Genomic DNA, 11,984 nt, shown 5'->3' with positions numbered 1-11,984 from the left:
CGCTGAGAAGAGTCTGATCCCGGTGGGTCCTCAGCCCGTCTCCTCCGACCGTCTCCGCTCCATCCTGTCCTGCTGTTCCTCCCCGCCGTCATCATCATCATCATCATCATCATCATCCCCGACCAGTCAGATCCCTGACGCTCTGTTCTACCTGACCAATGGCGTGGCTGCTCTCTCGGCGCTCCACGCGGCCTCATCCAGTCAGAGCGTGTCCTTCCTGCGGTTGAGTGTTCCCTGGGTTCTGGTGTCTGGAGCAGTGGTACAGGGGTTCGTCAGCAGGCTGCAGGTCAGAGGAGGACGGAGGTTTGGCTCTGTCATCCCATCCTTCTACCTGGCTGTCTGGGCCACCTGGACATGGTTCCGCTTCACAGGTATGTGGATGACTTAATGCTAACCCTAACCAATCCTAACTGCAGGTGTCTTTAAGTTTTCCGCTGAAGTCATAAAAAACAAAAAAATCTGATTCCAGCAACTCATAGACTGTTCTCTCTGCTACCGCACGACAAGCGGTACCGATACACCAAGTCTGGAACCAACTGGACCCTGAACAGCTTCTACCCCCAAGCCATAAGACTGCTAAATAGTTAGTTAAATAGTTAACCAAATAGCTACCCAGACTATCTGCATTGACTCTTTTTACACTAACTATTTTGACTCATCCCATACGCTGCTGCTACTGTTTATTATCTGTCCCTTTATTCCCAGTTATATGGACATATCTACCTCAATGACCTCGTTCCCCTGCACATAGACTCAGTACTGGTACCCGTGTATACAGCCAAGTTATCATGGACTCAGTACTGGTACCCCGTATATACAGCCAAGTTATCATGGACTCAGTACTGGTACCCGCGTGTATACAGCCAAGTTATCATGGACTCAGTACTGGTACCCCGTGTATACAGCCAAGTTATCATGGACTCAGTACTGGTACCCCGTGTATACAGCCAAGTTATCATGGACTCAGTACTGGTACCCTGTATACTGCCAAGTTATCATGGACTCAGTACTGGTACCCCGTGTATACAGCCGAGTTATCATGGACTCAGTACTGGTACCCCGTGTATACAGCCAAGTTATCATGGACTCAGTACTGGTACCCGTGCACACAGCCTAGTTATCATGGACTCAGTACTGGTAGCCCGTGTATACAGCCAAGTTATCATGGACTCAGTACTGGTACCCCATGTATATAGCCAAGTTATTATGGACTCAGTACTGGTACCCCGTGTATATAGTCAAGTTATCATGGACTCAGTACTGGTACCCCGTGTATATAGCCAAGTTATCATGGACTCAGTACTGGTACCCCGTGTATACAGCCAAGTTATCATGGACTCAGTACTGGTACCCCGTGTATATAGCCAAGTTATCATGGACTCAGTACTGGTAGCCTGTGTATATAGCCAAGTTATCATGGACTCAGTACTGGTACCCCGTGTATACAGCCAAGTTATCATGGACTCAGTACTGGTACCCCGTGTATACAGCCAAGTTATCATGGACTCAGTACTGGTACCCCGTGTATACAGCCAAGTTATCATGGACTCAGTACTGGTACCCCGTGTATACAGCCAAGTTATCATGGACTCAGTACTGGTACCCCGTGTATACAGCCAAGTTATCATGGACTCAGTACTGGTACCCTGTGTATACAGTACAGCCAAGTTATCGTTACTCATTATGGATTTATTATTACTGTTATTATTACTGTTATTATTACTGTTATTATTACTGTTATTATTACTGTTATTATTACTGTTATTATTACTGTTATTATTACTGTTATTATTACTTTTCTATTATTTCTATATTTGATTTTTCTCTGCATTGTTGGCAAATAAGGAAACATTTGTTCATGTTATTGCTGTTTTCTCCATGCTCTGCTGCCTGTTTCAGTAAAACATCTCTGTGTTCTTTTCTCAGGTCCCATGCTGCAGATCTCTCCAGTAGGATCCTATGGGTTCACAGCTGGAGCCATCGCTTTCCTGGTCATCAACGCTTTCCTCATGCTCATCGGTCAGTCTTTACATAAAGTCACCAATATCTACCTCTTCTCCTGCTGAGAGAGAGAGAGAGAGAGAGAGAGAGAGAGAGAGAGAGAGAGAGAGAGAGAGAGAGAGAGAGAGAGAGAGAGAGAGCTCTGTTCCTAACCCTCTCCATGTCCCCCAGCTGCGTATGGTAACCTCTGTTCCTAACCCTCTCCATGTCCCCCCAGCTGCGTATGGTAACCTCTGTTCCTAACCCTCTCCATGTCCCCCCCAGCTGCGTATGGTAACCTCTGTTCCTAACCCTCTCCATGTCCCCCAGCTGCGTATGGTAACCTCTGTTCCTAACCCTCTCCATGTCCCCCCCAGCTGCGTATGGTAACCTCTGTTCCTAACCCTCTCCATGTCCCCCCCAGCTGCGTATGGTAACCTCTGTTCCTAACCCTCTCCATGTCCCCCCAGCTGCGTATGATAACCTCTGTTCCTAACCCTCTCCATGTCCCCCAGCTGCGTATGGTAACCTCTGTTCCTAACCCTCTCCATGTCCCCCCAGCTGCGTATGGTAACCTCTGTTCCTAACCCTCTCCATGTCCCCCCAGCTGCGTATGGTAACCTCTGTTCCTAACCCTCTCCATGTCCCCCCCAGCTGCGTATGGTAACCTCTGTTCCTAACCCTCTCCATGTCCCCCAGCTGCGTATGGTAACCTCTGTTCCTAACCCTCTCCATGTCCCCCCAGCTGCGTATGGTAACCTCTGTTCCTAACCCTCTCCATGTCCCCCCCAGCTGCGTATGGTAACCTCTGTTCCTAACCCTCTCCATGTCCCCCCAGCTGCGTATGGTAACCTCTGTTCCTAACCCTCTCCATGTCCCCCAGCTGCGTATGGTAACCTCTGTTCCTAACCCTCTCCATGTCCCCCCCCAGCTGCGTATGGTAACCTCTGTTCCTAACCCTCTCCATGTCCCCCAGCTGCGTATGGTAACCTCTGTTCCTAACCCTCTCCATGTCCCCCCCAGCTGCGTATGGTAACCTCTGTTCCTAACCCTCTCCATGTCCCCCCAGCTGCGTATGGTAACCTCTGTTCCTAACCCTCTCCATGTCCCCCAGCTGCGTATGGTAACCTCTGTTCCTAACCCTCTCCATGTCCCCCAGCTGCGTATGGTAACCTCTGTTCCTAACCCTCTCCATGTCCCCCCAGCTGCGTATGGTAACCTCTGTTCCTAACCCTCTCCATGTCCCCCAGCTGCGTATGGTAACCTCTGTTCATAACCCTCTCCATGTCCCCAGCTGCGTATGGTAACCTGGTCCTCTTGTCTCTGACCGTGGTCATGGAGGCAGTCCTGGTGTGTTTCCTCCTGTCCACCCTCCAACAGCTCCCCTACCAGCTGGAGAGTAAGGAACCTGCTTTTCACCACCCTTCACTGACAGGACCAGGCTCTGAGGGGAGGACGGCTCATCATAATGACCGGAACGGAGCAGATGGAATGGCATCAAACACCTGGAAGTCATGTGTGATACCATTCCACTGATTCCGCTCCAGTCAATAGAACGAGCCCGTCCTCCCCAATGAAGGTGCCACCAGCCACCTGTGATACACAGTATGGCTGAGTCCAAAAACCCAACACTTGGCCATCTGCCCTTTATCGCGTGATCGAAGTGGTCCAAGTGGTTGGGTTTGTGATTCAGCCAATGTTATGTGGTATCCATAGTGACCGTATATCAATATGTTTGCTGCTCAGACAATAACTGTATAAATGTACACATTAATCTGCTACCTAGATGTCAGTTGTGTCACTGTTCTAACACGTTTCTGGCGTTGTTCTTGTAGTTGCCATGCTAGCTGTGTTCTCAGTCATCTGTCTATACGGGACCCTGGCATCACTGGTCAACTGTACCTTCTCTCAGAGTGTGCTGCCCCTGGGGCCTCCACTGGTTAAGGTGAGAACAAGACACTGTTCCACTCTCTTCCGTTCCATTGGATGAGCTGACAAATAGAATGGAGCGGTTTAATGGGGTTTCATTCCATTTCATTCTACTGTTCTCCAATCCAGTTCCTTCCTTTTCTATCCTGTTCCACATCTTGTGTTGTTGTGTCTCAGGGTGTGAAGCAGCAGCAGCAGAAGTCCTCCCCTGCCCTGCCCTGTCCCGTGGCAGACTCCAGACTGACCAGTGGTCTCCTGAAGATCTCCAGACTGCTGGACGACGGGGGTCCTGTGGAATCCCCACCGATACCGTCTACGCCCTGGCCGCATCCTGCAAGAACCCTCAGGCCATCGAGAGCATCTACAACATCAAGGACCGCCCAGCAGAGAAGCCCATCTGTATCTGTATCTCCAGTGTAGAGCAGCTGGAGGCAGCCAAGCCCCCCTTCAGCTCTCTACTCTGGGAGTTCATGAGGAACGTCTACCCTGGAGGGATCAGCTGCATCGTCAGCAAGGGGGACTGGCTGCTCAGACTGGGTAAGAGGTGGTGGCTGCAACTGCAACTGCATTGGGTTACGTTGGGTTAGGGTTAGTGTTAGGGGTCGGGATACTGCATTGGGTTACGTTGGGTTAGGGTTAGTGTTAGGGGTCGGGATACTGCATTGGGTTACGTTGGGTTAGGGTTAGTGTTAGGGGTCGGGATACTGCATTGGGTTACGTTGGGTTAGGGTTAGTGTTAGGGGTCGGGATACTGCATTGGGTTACATTGGGTTAGGGTTAGTGTTAGGGGTCGGGATACTGCATTGGGTTACATTGGGTTAGGGTTAGTGTTAGGGGTCGGGATACTGCATTGGGGTACATTGGGTTAGGGTTAGTGTTAGGGGTCGGGATACTGGGTAAGAGGAAGGGTGGTGGCTGCAACTGCAACTGCATTGGGTTACGTTGGGTTAGGGTTAGTGTTAGGGGTCGGGATACTCTCACAAATGGTTTGATGAAAACAACGTCTTATTTGGTTTCTTCGTTCTCTATTGTGTGCGTTGATTTGATGATGATCTATTTGTTTACCTGTGTTGATCTATTTGTTTACCTGTGTTGATCTATTTGTTTACCTGTGTTGTCCAGGTGTGGGTGCAGCCTATGACCGTGTGGGGACCAAGGACAGCATCATGATCCGAGTCCCTGACCACACCGTCACCGGACACCTGTGTGACATCACCGGACCGCTTGCCATCACCTCAGCCAATCCCAGTGGGGAACCCGACAGCACGCACCACGACATGGTCATCAGGTAACGGTCTATCATAACACCCACCTGTACCCACCTGTACCCACCTGTACTCACCTGTACTCACCTGTACCCACCTGTACCCACCTGTACTCACCTGTACTCACCTGTACCCACCTGTACCCACCTGTACCCACCTGTACCCACCTGAACCCACCTGTACCCACCTGTACCCACCTGTACCCACCTGTACTCACCTGTACCCACCTGTACCCACCTGTACCCACCTGTACCCACCTGTACTCACCTGTACCCACCTGTACCCACCTGTACCCACCTGTACTCACCTGTACCCACCTGTACCCACCTGTACCCACCTGTACTTAAGTGCTTAAGCCTGTTGGTGTGCTATGCTGCCTTCATCTGATAGTGATGCTGATAGTGATGCTGATAGTATTTCAGTATTTTTCCATCCAGGAGGAGAGAGGGTTGTAATGTAGACTGGTCTGATCTTTCCTGTCAGACTGGTTTCATATCAATGCCTGCAGCATAAAGTTCCAGTTTTATTAATGTATCTGTGTTAATCAGTCCTCTGTCTTGTATCCTGCTGGCTATTGGGTCATGATGATTCCATTCCAGTGGTGGTCGGTGCCTTTTAAGATTAGGGAGGACGATTATTTTGTTAAGAGCAGGGCCTTATTTCTATTACAGCATATTGGATGACTCTCATTCATATTCCATTCACCCAGCTCAATGTAACAGCGATAGGTTTAGGCTACTACATAATACTAACATGTTCCCTATACCCATCATGAGGTTGCTACAACCTAGCCTATGAATGAAAGCTTACAACGTAGGTGCACAGGTTGTTTTGTCACAAACTGAAACTAGGCTAACTATTCGAGTTTTAGCAAGAAGGAATTTGCGGAGTGATTATACATAGTGCATCTTTATGTGAAAGTTATGAAATATAGCTAGCTCTCTCGCTCCCTGTCTTCCTTCTCCTTTATTTTGTAAGAAATTAATTTGTTCAAAACTGTTCAACTCTTGTCTTTCTCTCTCTTTGAGTCGACTACTCACCACATGTTATGCACTGCAGTGCTAGCTAGCTGTAGCTTATGCTTTCAGTACTAGATTCATTCTCTGATCCTTTGATTGGGTGGACAACATGTCAGTTCATGCTGCAAAAGCTCTGATAGGTTGGAGGACATCCTCTGGAAGTTGTAATAATTACTGTGTAAGTTTACGGAAGGGGGTGAGAACCATGAGCCTCCTAGGTTTTGTATTGAAGTCAATATAACCAGAGGAGGACGATAACGAGCTGTCCTCCGGCTACACCATGGCGTTACCCCAGAGAGTACTGTTGAGGCTACTGTAGACTTTCATTGCCAAACAGAGTGTTTTAATCAATGATTTGGTGAGGTGAATATATAATATAGTTTTATCTAAAAAGATTAACTTTGTTAATGTTTCACTATTTTAATTTTATGAAATTCACTGAGGAGGATGGTCCTCAACTGTTAGATACAGTTCTTGAACCTGAACCTTCTCTGAACATGACACTTCCCTTTCCTGTCAGACTTGTTTCCTTCCTGTAACCCATAAGACCAGTATCTGAACATATCTATCCTGCTGTGTAAACATCAATTTATACATTTACATTACATTTACGTCATTTAGCAGACGCTCTTATCCAGAGCGACTTACAAATAGGTGCATTCACCTTATAGCCAGTGGGATAACCACTTTACAATGTTTTTTTGTTGTTGTTATATTTATTTATTTATTTTTAATCGTTTTGTGTGTTGTTGTTCTTTTTTTTATTTTTTTTATACTGATGTATCTGTGTTGATCTTTATCTGTCTGTGATCCAGTAGTCTGGGCCAATCTAAACCTAAACCTGAACCTGAACCTAAACCTGAACCTGAACCTAAACCTGAACCTGAACCTAAACCTGAACCTGAACCCGAACCTACTCTGACACTGTCTGTCACTATGTTTGTATCCTAGTCGGCTGGGCCATAAGATCCAGGGGGTTCTGTGTGACGGGGATTCCAACGAGGTCGTAGCCTCAACGGTGGTGAACTGCCTCAAGATAGATGAAGGTATGATGTCACAGAACAGAAGCCCACTACAATAACTAATGACTAACATCTTAGGTTGTGTTGTCCTGCCTGGGGACGGAACATTCTGGTAACTTTCTCAAAATTCCCAGGTTTTCCAGAAATACTGGTTGAAAGATTCCTGGATTTCAAAGAATCCTCCCGACCAGGATTTCTGGAAAACCTGGGAAAAGTTACCGGGACGTTGCAACCCTAGTCCCACGCTATGATTCAGTGTGTGTCAACGATCACTCAGTCAGTATTGTGTTTCCTCCTCCTCCAGGTACGATTAGTATCGTGAGGGAAGGCTGTGTCCCGGCGGTGAAGGTCCGACAGATCTTTGAGAGGGTGAAGACCAGCATGCTGTGAGGAGGACCCCTTCCTCCATCCCTCCTCCATCTACCTCTCCTCCCCCCTTTCTCCCCCTCCATCCACTGTTGACCAATGATGACACTCATATCAGATACTGGACCCACCCACCTCAGGCCACCATCCAATGAAGTGTGTTCTCTTGAAGATAACTGTAGATTACATTTGAAGAGTAGAAACTTGAGATGCATTGTTGCTATTTTCTGCAAATGTTATGAAGCTGAAGTGAGGAGGAGAACGCAGTGAAAACCAAATGCAATGTTGATCTTTATTTACTCTGTAGTGTTGTTATGTCTTGATCTTTACTCTGTAATTTTGTTATGTCTTGATATTTACTCTGTAGTGTTGTTATGTCTTGATATTTACTCTGTAGTGTTGTTATGTCTTGATCTTTACTCTGTAGTGTTGTTATGTCTCTCAAACATGTTGAGCAACGGTTGTTACATATTTATTCTGCATGTCTGTTATAGATGTAATCATACATGAATATGTGCATTTTAGATTCGATTTTAGGATCAAAAGTATGTTTTGTTTTATTCTATGTGATTTTATTCTGTAAAATGAAGTGGTACCAGAAATCTTAAGAAGTACCATTATACTCTTATGAAGTACAACTCTAAATGAGGGATTTATGAAGGATGATGTACAATTCTAAATGAGGGATTTATGAAGGATGATGTACAATTCTAAATGAGGGATTTATGAAGGATGATGTACAATTCTAAATGAGGGATTTATGAAGGATGATGTACAATTCTAAATGAGGGATTTATGAAGGATGATTTAGGTGAATGTATGATGCTGGGTATAAATTAATATTTTTTATTGAGTAAATTATTGTGAAGTACTGTTTAACTGGGAATTAATATATTGTTTAATATGGGAGCTTGATACAGGCCAAATGCATACACGCAAAATTGAAAAGTATTATTTGCTTTGGCAATTTACTGCAAGACATCCATGTATATAGTGAGGTTATAGTTTCAGAATAAAACTCAAACTAACTATACTTATTTCTCCACCTTTGTTCTGCTGTCACGCCCTGGCTCTGGGACTCTGTTATGTTGAGCCAGGGTGTGTTGTTTCTATGTGTTTTGTGTTCTAGGTTGATTATCTAGCTCATGTGTTTCTGTGTTGGCCGGGGTGGTTCTCAATCAGAGGCAACGAGTATCAGCTGTTGCTTGTTGTCTCTGATTGGGAACCATACTTAGGCAGCCTGTTTTCCACAGTGTTTTGTGGGATCTTGTTCCGTGTTGGTTTTGTATTGTAACCAAGGACGTCACGTTATTGTTTTGTTCGTGTGGTGAATCTAAATAAAAGTATGTTCACTTATCACGCTGCGCATTGGTCCACTGTGTTCGACGATCGTGACATCTGCTCTGTAACCAATATTTCAAATCATCAAATCAAATGTTATTTGTCACATGCGCCAAACACAACAGGTGTAGACTTCACCGTGAAATTCTTACTTACGAGACCTTAACCAACAGCGCAGAGTTAAAAAGTAAGACAAAAGAAGAACAATATTTACATGGCTCAAAGAGAAGGAATATAATATCTATTGTTTACAGGAAACTCATTCAACAATTCTAGATGAAGTTGCGTGGAAAAAGGAATGGGGGGAATATACTTCTCCCATGGGCAAAGAAACTCAAAAGGGGTGATGATATTAATTAACAGTAATTTTGATCCGAATGTGCAAATTGTCCAAACAGATACGCAAGGTAGATTGATTATTTTAAATATGTTATTGGACCATAAACAGATACGGCTCATTAACCTTTACGGACCAAATAATGATGATCCACACTTCTTTGAAAATATATATAATAAATTATCAACCTTGCAAGCAATTAAAGACTCTATTATTATGGTGGGATATTATAATACTGTTTTAAATAGCTCAATGGACCGTAAAGGAAATCACACTACAAACAATCACCCTCATGCTCTTAAGGAAATCGTGAATGTCATGGATACATTAGAACTAGTAGATATATGGAGGCTTAAATATCCTGATCTAGTGAGATATACATGGCAGAGACTCAATCAAGCTAGTCGTCTTGACTTCTTTCTTATGTCATTCTCGTTGGCACCAAAAGTTTTAATCTTTAATCAAAGCCTATTGGATGATAACTTGTTTTTAACTAGGACAGAGGAATTTATAACTGATTTTTTTCCGACATAACATAGGTACAGCAAATCCCCTAATTGTATGGGACACCTTTAAATGTGCCTTTAGAGGCCATGCAATTCAGTACTCATCTCGAAAACAAAAGCAATTTAGTTCAAAAGAGTCCATACTAACAAAGGAAATAGAAAGTCTAACAGAACAGATAGATAGCAATAAAAACTGTAACAGAGGCTCAGAATAAATTAGAGGAAAAACAAAAAGAAATGGAGAAACTTAAGTGTAATATATTATAAAAATAAAGAACTCTGGATGGATTATGGGGAAAAATGCACCAAATTATTTTTTTATCTTCAACATAGGAATGCTACCAAAAATACTTTATTGAAACTGGTTACAAATGACAGAGTCACCCATGATTCACCAAATTATATTTTGAAGGAGGAAACAAAGTACTTTAAGCATATGTTTTCGTTTCAGTCGCCTCCATCTCCTCTAACTGAAGCAAATTGTAGATTTGTTTTCTTCTATTGATAATGTAAAATTATCAGCCATACAGAAAGACTCATGTGAAGGTGAAATTACAGAGGAGGAACTTCTAGATGCAATTAAATACTTTAAATCCGGGAAAACTCCAGGGTTGGATGCATACCAGTCGAGGTATACCAAACCTTTCTTGATATACTCAGAGGACCGTTATTAGCATGTTTTAACTACTCCTATGTAAATGGTAGATTATCAGACACTCAAGAAGAAGGTCTCATTTCATTATTACTGAAACAGGATACAAGTGGAAAATATAAAGATCCAATCCATTTACAAAATTGGAGGCCCCTTACACTTCAGTGTTGTGATGCAAGAATTCTAGCAAAATGTATAGCTCATAGAATTCAAAAGGTATTGTCGGACATTATTCATTCTAATCAGACAGGTTTTTTACATGGAAGATACATTGGAGATAATATAAGACAAGTACTGGAAACAATAGAACACTATGAAAAATCTGGGAAACCAGGCCTGCTATTCATAGCAGACTTTGAAAATGCATTTGATAAAGTATGACTGGGGTTTATATATAAATGCCTGGAGCATTTCAATATTGGACAATCTCTTATAAATTGGGTTAAAATCATGTATAGTAACCCTAGGTGTAAAATAGTAAATAATGGCTATTTCTCAGAAAGTTTTAAACTGTCAAGAGCAGTGAAACAAGGTTGTCCACTATCGGCATATCTATTTATTATTGCCATCGAGATGTTAGCTATTAAAATCAGATCCAACAATAATATCAAGGGATTAGAAATCCAGGGCTTAAAAACAAAGGTGTCATTGTACGCTGATGATTCATGTTTTCTTTTAAATCCACAACTTGAATCCCTCCACAGCCTCATAGAGGATCTAGATACATTCTCTAACCTCTCTGGATTACAACCTAATTTTGATAAATGTACTATATTACGTATTGGATCACTAAAAAATACAATTTTTACATTACCATGTAGTTTACCAATAAAATGGTCTGATGGTGATGTGGATATACTCGGAATACATATCCCAAAGGAAATAAATGATCTCATTCCAAAGATTGTTAATAGAAAGTTAGCAATAATAGATAAGATCTTGCTACCATGGAAAGGTAAATACCTGTCAATTTGTGAAAAAATCACCCTGATTAATTCTTTAGTATTATCCCAGTTTACCTATTTGCTTATGGTCTTGCCTACGCCTAGCGAACAGTTTTTTAAATGATATGAGAAAAAAAGATTCAATTTTATTTGGAACGGCAAGCCAGACAAAATTAAACGGGCCTATTTATATAATGAATATGAATTAGGAGGACAGAAATCATTAAATATTAAAGCATTAGACCTATCACTAAAAGCTTCAGTCATACAAAAATTATACTTAAATCCGAACTGGTTCTCTAGCAAACTAGTACGATTGTCTCACCCAATGTTCAAGAAGGGACTTTTTCCCTTTATTCAGATTACAACCTCTCACTTTCAGGTATTTGAAAAGGAAATCATCTCCCAAATATCACTATTTCTAAAACAAGCCATAGAAAGTTGGTTGCAATTTCAATTTAATCCTCCAGAAATGACAGAACAAATATTGCAACAAATATTGTGGTTAAACTCAAATATGCTAATTTATTTAAAAAACATTCTTTTTTTAGAAAAAAAAAAAAAAGGTATAATCTTCGTAAATGATATCATCGGTAGGACTGGTGGAGTTATGACACACATGC

This window comes from Coregonus clupeaformis, unplaced genomic scaffold, assembly GCF_020615455.1.
Source record: "Coregonus clupeaformis isolate EN_2021a unplaced genomic scaffold, ASM2061545v1 scaf0015, whole genome shotgun sequence".
Taxonomy (NCBI): Eukaryota; Metazoa; Chordata; class Actinopteri; order Salmoniformes; family Salmonidae; genus Coregonus; species Coregonus clupeaformis.
Note: the sequence above shows the minus strand (reverse complement) of the source record.